The 7,666-nt window shown below is 44.4% G+C and overlaps 1 non-coding gene across 1 annotated transcript; it reads right to left on the bottom strand.

Moving 5' to 3' along the window:
• TRNAK-CUU (transfer RNA lysine (anticodon CUU)) lies at positions 1–77 on the bottom strand. Its single transcript has one exon. It is a non-coding gene; the product is annotated as a tRNA-Lys (tRNA).
• Between the last annotated feature and the right edge of the window lie 7,589 nt (positions 78–7,666).

Here is a 7,666-nt window from a genome sequence, read left to right on the forward strand (position 1 = left end):
CACCCAACGTGGGGCTCGAACCCACAACCCTGAGATTAAGAGTCTCATGCTCTACTGACTGAGCTACCTGCCAAGGTAGAGCAGTTCCAGTGGCTGTTTTTTGTTTTTTTCAAGATGGAGTTTCACTCTGTTGCCCAGACTGTAATGCAGCAGCACGATCTCAGTTCACTGCAACCTCCACCTCCCAGGTTGAAGCAAGTCTCCTGCCTCAGCCTCCTGAGTAGGTGGGACTACAGGCGTGTGACACCATGCGTGGCTAATTTTTGTTTTTTTAATAGAGACAGGTTTTCACCATGTTAGCCAGCCTGGTCTCAAACTCCTGACCTCAGGCAATCTGCCTGCCTTGGCCTCCCAAAGTGCTGGGATTACAGGTGTGAGCCACCATGCCCAGCCTCCTGTGGCTGTTTTTAAGATGGCATCTCATGCAAGGGCTGTGGGGTCATCTGGTCCAAGGTGCTGGGGCAGTGTCATCAGGCCCCAAGATGAACCTAGGCAGCCATGGAATACTCAGGAGGAGTCGAGGAATGATGGAAACCATGAGACAAGACATAGGACAGAGAAGCAAACCTTGGAAGAGAGGAAATGGGAGGAGAAGAAGAGGAACGAGTTAGAGAAAAAGGAGGAGGCCTTAAAAACAAAGGGCTAGAGGATTTCAAGGAGAGAGTTGTCCACCCAAAATGCTGCTGAGCACTTAGGTTTTGCTGAGCACTTCCCTGTGCTGTGCATTGTGCTAAATGCTTTGTATGCATTATTTCATTTCACCATCTCAACAGCCAATAACAAAAGACCCGTAATATCCCCATTCCACAAGTGAGGAAACTCAGGCACTCAGGTAAAATAACTCGTATAAATTCACACGGCTAGCTCAAGGTGGCTCTAGGACATGAACCCCGATATGCTTGACTCAGGAACCCAAGCACCTCACATAGAGCCTGCTGAACTGTGTTTGGGTCAAGTCAACACTGTCAGGTCAGCCAAGGTTTGAAAGAGGATGAGGACTGAAAAGAGGCCACCTCTTCTTCCTTGCTCATAGGACCTCAGTTTAGTTCAGGCATTGGGCAGCAGCATGCGCCAGGAAGATGAACCTCTCCACTGCCACCGGAGGTGAGTCACACAAGGTTTAAGCCTATCATAATCCCATTCTCTTTGGCCTAAAGATGCAGTTATGGCCAATGAAACCCAAGGACATGTCTGTTGGCTAAAGATAAAGGATTTCCTCCATGATAAAAGTTAATGTGCAAGAAGAAAGCTTCATCCTTACCTTTGAATGGGGTTGTGAGAGGGTAGAGCAGCTATCTTGCAACCACAAAGGGACAAGGCTGAGGATGACCACATCACCCTGAGGATGGCATAGAGGAACCATAGAAGGCACCTGGGTTAGAGATGACATCATTGTGTTGCCAATTTATCCAACCCCAGAACTGCCCATCTCTTGACTACGTAAGATGTGTGATAACAAATGTCATTATAGTGTAATCATTGTTACTTGAAGCAATAAGCACCTCATGAACATGCGTGATTCCAGATCCCATATGCTGATGATTCTCAACTCTAATTCTAGTTCAGACTTCTCTCTCCCCTGAGCTAAAGATTTGTTGGAGATTTCTACAGAGATGTTCTAATAGTTTCTCAGATTCATCACACTCCAGCCAGAATACAGCATCTTCCCCGACACCTAGCTCTTCCTTCCATTTTTCTTGTCTCACGTGTCAGTGAACAGCACTAGCATCCACCCATTTGCACCAACCAGGAAGCTGAGAGTCATTTTAGGGTTCCCTCTTCTTCCCATCACATGCCTCGTTAATCTTTGTGTCAGCCATGGTCCATCTTTGTATCTCACGTGCCATATTACCATCATCTGCTTGTGAGTCTGACTCTCCCTCTGGACTTTGAAGACACTGAGGGCAAAGACGGCCTCTATTCATCTCTCTACCCCCAATGCCTGGCACATAGTAGGCACTCGACAAATGTTTTTTCGCTGGGCATGGTAGCTCACACCTATAATCCCAGCACTTTGGGAGACCAAGGCAGAAAACCTTGAGCCCAGGAGTTAGTTTGAGATCAGCCTGGGCAACATAGTGAGATCCCATCTCTACAAAAAATAAAAAATTAGCCGGGCATAGTGTTGCCCATCTGTAGTCCCAACTACTCAGGAGGCTGAGGTGGGAGGATTGCTTGAACCTGGGAGGTTGAGGCTGCAGCAAGCTGTGATCACACCACTGCACTCCAGCATGGGTGACAGAGTGAGACCCTGTCTCAAAAAAAAAAGTTTCTTAAATGAGTGGACAAGTGAATGAGTGATTAAATAAAGGAGCAGCTGCATCACTGTCAGACTTGGAGGAGGTCCAGATACTTGAACAAGTTTTGGGTTTTTTTGTTTTTGTTTTTGGCTGAGATGGTGCAGCCAATGGAAAAAAAGTGCTGAATTGGGGATGATGGAGTAAATTCTAAAGTCTTGGGAAGGAGAATGCTCCAACCTTTGAGTTGGAAGGATAGAAAGAGAGGAATGGATGGAGGTGTTGGGTGGTGGAGAGAAGGGTGCTCATATTTGATTACCTTGATCAAGAGAGCATTGAGGTCAACTCCTGAGGCTAAGGCATCAGGAAGCATGAGTGAATGGTGGAAAAGATTTAAACTGGCCACTGTGGAACACGCGAGGAAGTGCCCTGGAGAGAGATGGTAGGATCGTCTGGGAGCAGAAGAGCCTCGCTGATGTTTTCCAGCACCGATGTGTCATCTGCGAGGAGCCATTCACATGGCCCTGTTGACTTTCTCCAGTCGCACTTGGCAGTCCTGGGGCAGATGCCAAGCAAATGGACAGTGGGATTGACTCCAGCCGGGGCGCTGGCAAGGCCAGTGCTGCTGAAAGTCAGGGGGTGAGGAAGGGAAATTCCCACGTGGGCTGTGCTGGGCATCAAAACATGTCATTTAATCCTCACCACAGTCCTACAGGGGAGGTTTTATGATCTTCGGGTTTTTTCCCAGGAGGAAATGAGGCTCAGAGAGTTAATTGGCCTGGCCGGAGTCGCACAGCCACAAGTGGCAGAGCCGAGCTGGGGTTCACATCCACGGTAACCTGATTCCTCAACCTGTGCTCCCCTCACTGGAGCATTTACTGAGCGCTTATGATCTGCAGGCGTTGTGCTAAGTCCTTTCCATCCATCCTCCTGTTCAGTCCTCCAAATAACTTGGTACAGCAGGGATCATAACTTTCTCTGTTTTGCGGTGAGCTCCAGAGGCTCAGTGAAGTCACACAGCCAAGGTCCCCCAGCAGTGAGTGGCAGAGCCAGCATCAGAATCAGGAAGTTATAAACCAGCATCATTACAGTTATGAGAACATACTCTAAGACTACAGTACTGTCAGATGAAGAGACCATTATGGAACACCAGTGGTGTGTCTGGACCCAGAGCTCTTAACCGCTATATTTACTGCTTCCTTATTTATTTTTATTCCTTATGAATTAAAGTTTCAAACACACAGAACTAGAAAGAACAGTATAATTAGCTCATGTAATCAAACCCAGCTTAACTCATTCAACATTGCCCCAATATTCCAACACACTTCTTTTTTCTTTTTTTTTGAGACAGTTTCACTTTTGTTGCCCAGTCTGGAGTGTAATGGTGTGGTCTCGGCTCACTGCAGCCTCTGCCTCCTGAGTTCAAGCGATTCTCCTGCCTCAGCCTCCCAGGTAGCTGAGATTACAGGCATCCGCCACCATGCCCGGCTAATTTTTGTATTGTTAGTAGAGACGAGGTTTCACCATGTTGGCCAGGCTGGTCTCGAACTCCTGACCTCAAGTGATCAGCCTGCCATGGCCTCCCAAAGTACTGGAATTACAGGTATGAACCACCGTGCCCGGCCCACACCTCTTTTTTCTAAAATTTTTTTTTTTTTGAGACATAATCTCATTCTGTCGTCTAGGCTGGAGTGTAGTGGCGTGATGTTGGCTCATTGCAACCTCTGCCTCCTAGGTTCAAGAGATTCTCCTGCCTCAGCCTCCTGAGTAGCTGGGATTACAGCTACTGACTACCACGCCCAGCTAATTTTTTTTTTTTTTTTTACTTTTCGTAGAGACGGAGTTTCTTTTTTTTTTTTTTTTTTTTTTTTTTTTCTGAAGACCTGGGATCAATAGAAAGGAAATGTTTAGGTAAGATAAAGGGTTGTGGAGAGCAAGTTTTATTGTGCAGAGGAAGTTCTCAGATAGCAGACTTCAGAGGGAGTAGGTTATAAAATATTTCTTATCGGACTTAAAAGGGTGCCTGGCTCTTTGTTGATTATCTCCTGAGTCTGGAAAGAAAAAGAAAAAAATGGGTGAAAGGGGATTCTGTATAGAATGTAGGTTTTCCCCAAAAGAAACAACCTTGTGGGGCAATTTCAAGATATGGCAGAGAAATGTATTTGGGGCTAAAATATTTTTTTTTTTTTTTTAGAGAAAGAGAGAGAGAGAATAGGAAGGAGAAAAAAGGAAGAGAAAGAGAGAGAGAGAATGGGGAGGAGGGAGAAGGAAAAGAAAGAGGGAGAGAGAATGGGAGTATTGCTTTCTTGCCCAGGTTAGAATGCAATTTAGTAATGGGTATTGAAAACCTCTTTTATACTGATAATTATACTTAATGATGTAATCAGGAAGGAGTAAGGGAAGAAGATAACAAACAAACAGCCAACCAATATTTAATTTAAACCTATGAAATGCTATGCGATTACTGAGGAGTGATTTACTTCCAATTATATAGTCACCTTTGGAATAGGTGTGAGGTGGTAATGTATGTTTTGTGTATTTGAAGTGGAGAGTACTATAAATATTTATTAAGTTTACTTGTTCCGGGTCTGAGTTCAAGTTCTGAATATCCTTGTTAATTTTCTATCTCGTTGATCTATAGAATCGTTAGCTCTTCTTGTTGCATTGATCCTTTTGCCATTATGTAATGTCATTCCTCGCCTCTTTTGATCTTTGTTGCTTTAAAGTCTACTTTATCAGAGGTGAGAATTGCATCTGCTGCTTTTTGTTTATTAGTTTATTTTTACTCTCTGTTCAATTGGTAAATCTTCCTCCTTCTCTCTGAGTCTTTGTGTATTGTTTCATGTAAGATGGGCCCGGATGCAGCATACCGATGGGTTTTGGCTTTTTATCCAATTAAAATATATGTAAGTTTAATACCAGCATTTGATGCTAGCTGGCTGTTTTGCCCATTAGTTGATGTGAATTTTTTATTGTGTTAAAGTTCTTTGCTTTTTGATATATTTTTGGAAAGGCTGATATTGGTTGTTCCTTTATATGTATAGTGCTTCTTTCAGAAGCTCTTGTAAAGCAGGCCTGGTGGTGGTGAACTCTCTAAGTACTTGTTTGTTCGCAAAAGATTTAATTTTTCCTTCGCACATAAAGCTTAGTTTGGCTGGATAGGAAATTCTGGGTTGAAAGTTCTTTTCTTTAAGGATGTTAAATATTGGTCCCCACTCTTTTCTGGCTTGTAGGGTTTCTGCTGAGAGATCTGCTGTAAGTCTGATAGGTTTCCCTTTATGGGTAACCTGAACTTTCTCTCTAGCTGCCCTTAGTATTTTCTCCTTCATTTCAACCCTAATAAATCTGGCAATTATGTGCCTTGGGGTTGGTCTTCTTGAAGAATATCTTTGTGGTGTTCTCTGTATTACCTGGAGTTGAATATTACCCTGCCTTGCCAGGTTGGGAAAATTTTCCTGAATGATATCCTGAAGAGTATTTTCCAACTTGGATTCATTCTCTTCATCACATTCAGGTACACCTATCAAACGTAAATTAGGTCTTTTCACATAGTCCCATATTTCCTGGAGACTTTGCTCATTCCTTTTCATCCTTTTTTCTGCATTTTTGTCTTCTCGTTTCATTTCACTGAGCTGGTCCTCGACTTCTGATATCCTTCCTTCCGCTTGATCAATTCGACTGTTTAAACTTGTGCATGCTTCGCGAAGTTCTCGTGTTGTGTTTTTCAGCTCCATCAATTCACTTATATTCTTCTCTAAATTGTCCATTCTCATTAACATTTCGTTAAACCTTTTTTCAAGGTTCTTAGTTTCTTTGCATTGGGTTAGAATAAGTTCTTTTAATTCACAGAAGTTTCTTATCACCCACGTTTGGAAACCTGCTTCTGTTATTGGAATACCGGTGTAATCTATTAAGCCTTGTTCCGTTACTGATGAGGAATTGCAATCCCCTGTAGAGGGAGAGGCATTCTGATTTTGAGTATTCTCTACCTTTTTACGCTGGTTTCTTCCCTTCATTATATATTTGTCCGTCTGTCGTCTTTATAATTACCGACTTTCTAACTGGGTCTCTGACGTCCAACTTGTTGATTCCCTGCGCCGAAATCTGAGCAATCCACTGAGCCGGCCAAAACAGTGGTGTTAAGATTGATGGTGCTTTTCTGCCCGGGAATATCCGGACTCTGCACCAAGAACTGGTGTGCTAAGGCACCAGCAAAACCGCCACGCCGGCCACAAGAGTCACCCTGGCGACCCGTGGAGCTCCTCCACTGGGAATCTCGTGGTCCGTGAGCAACTAATATTCGTCTGAAAGTGTGGCGTCCTCTCGTTCTTTGCGCTTTCACTGGGAGGTACGTGCCCGAGCTGCTAATCATCAGCCATCTTGGATCTCTCCGAGACGGAGTTTCATCATGTTGGCCAGGCTGGTCTTGAACTCTTGACCTCAGGTGATCCACCCACCTCAGCCTCCCAAAGTTCTGGGATTACAGGAGTGAACCACCATCCCCAGCCTTTTCTAAAATATTTTAAAGCAAATGTTAGATATCAAGTCATTTCACCCATAAATACTCAAATATGCATTTCTAACTAATAAGGATTTTTGTTACATAATCACCAAGCCGTTACGTTAACAAACAAAAATTAAGTTTTGTTTTTTTTTGAGACAGAGTCTCGCTCTATCACCAGGCTGGAGTGCAGTGGCGCGATCCCGGCTCACTGCAACTTCCGTTTTCCGGTTTCAAGCAATTCTTCTGCCTCAGCCTCCCGAGTAGCTGGGACTACAGGCACGCACCACCATGCCCGGCTAATTTTTGTTTGTACTTTTAGTAGAGATGGGATTTCACCATGTTGGCCAGGATGGTCTCAATCTCTTGACCTCGTGATCCGCCCGCCTCAGCCTCCCAAAGTGCTGGGATTACAGGCGTGAGCCACCGCACCCAGCATTTTTTATTTATTTTTTTTATTTTTATTTTTTTTTTAGATAGAGCGACAGAGCAAGACTCCATCTCCAAAAAAAAAGTCAAGAGTCTTGCTCTTTGTCACCAAGGCTGAAGTGCAGTGGCGTGATCTCAGCTCACTGCACCCTCTGCCTCCCGGATTCAAGCAATTCTCATGCCTCAGCCTCCCAAGTAGATGAGATTACAGCTGCCCATCACCACGCCTGGCTAATTTGTTGTGTATTTAGTAGAGGTGGGGTTTCATCATGTGGCCAGGCTGGTCTCAAACTCCTGACCTCAGGTGATCCACCTGCCTCAGCCTCCCAAAGTGCTGGGATTACAGGCATGAGCAATCATACCCAGCATGTTTTTTTTGTTTTTTTAATTGTCACTAGAAAGGGGACTTTTCAGAGATATGAGATTTTTTGATGCCTCTTGGTTCAGAGGAGAAAACCCTGGCCTAGGGCCTGGACACCTGGGCTCCATCTCTATCTCT

The sequence above is a fragment of the Aotus nancymaae genome, unplaced genomic scaffold (genome assembly GCF_030222135.1).
Source record: "Aotus nancymaae isolate 86718 unplaced genomic scaffold, 86718_ANA_hifiasm-v0.15.2.pri h1tg000053l, whole genome shotgun sequence".
Taxonomy (NCBI): Eukaryota; Metazoa; Chordata; class Mammalia; order Primates; family Aotidae; genus Aotus; species Aotus nancymaae.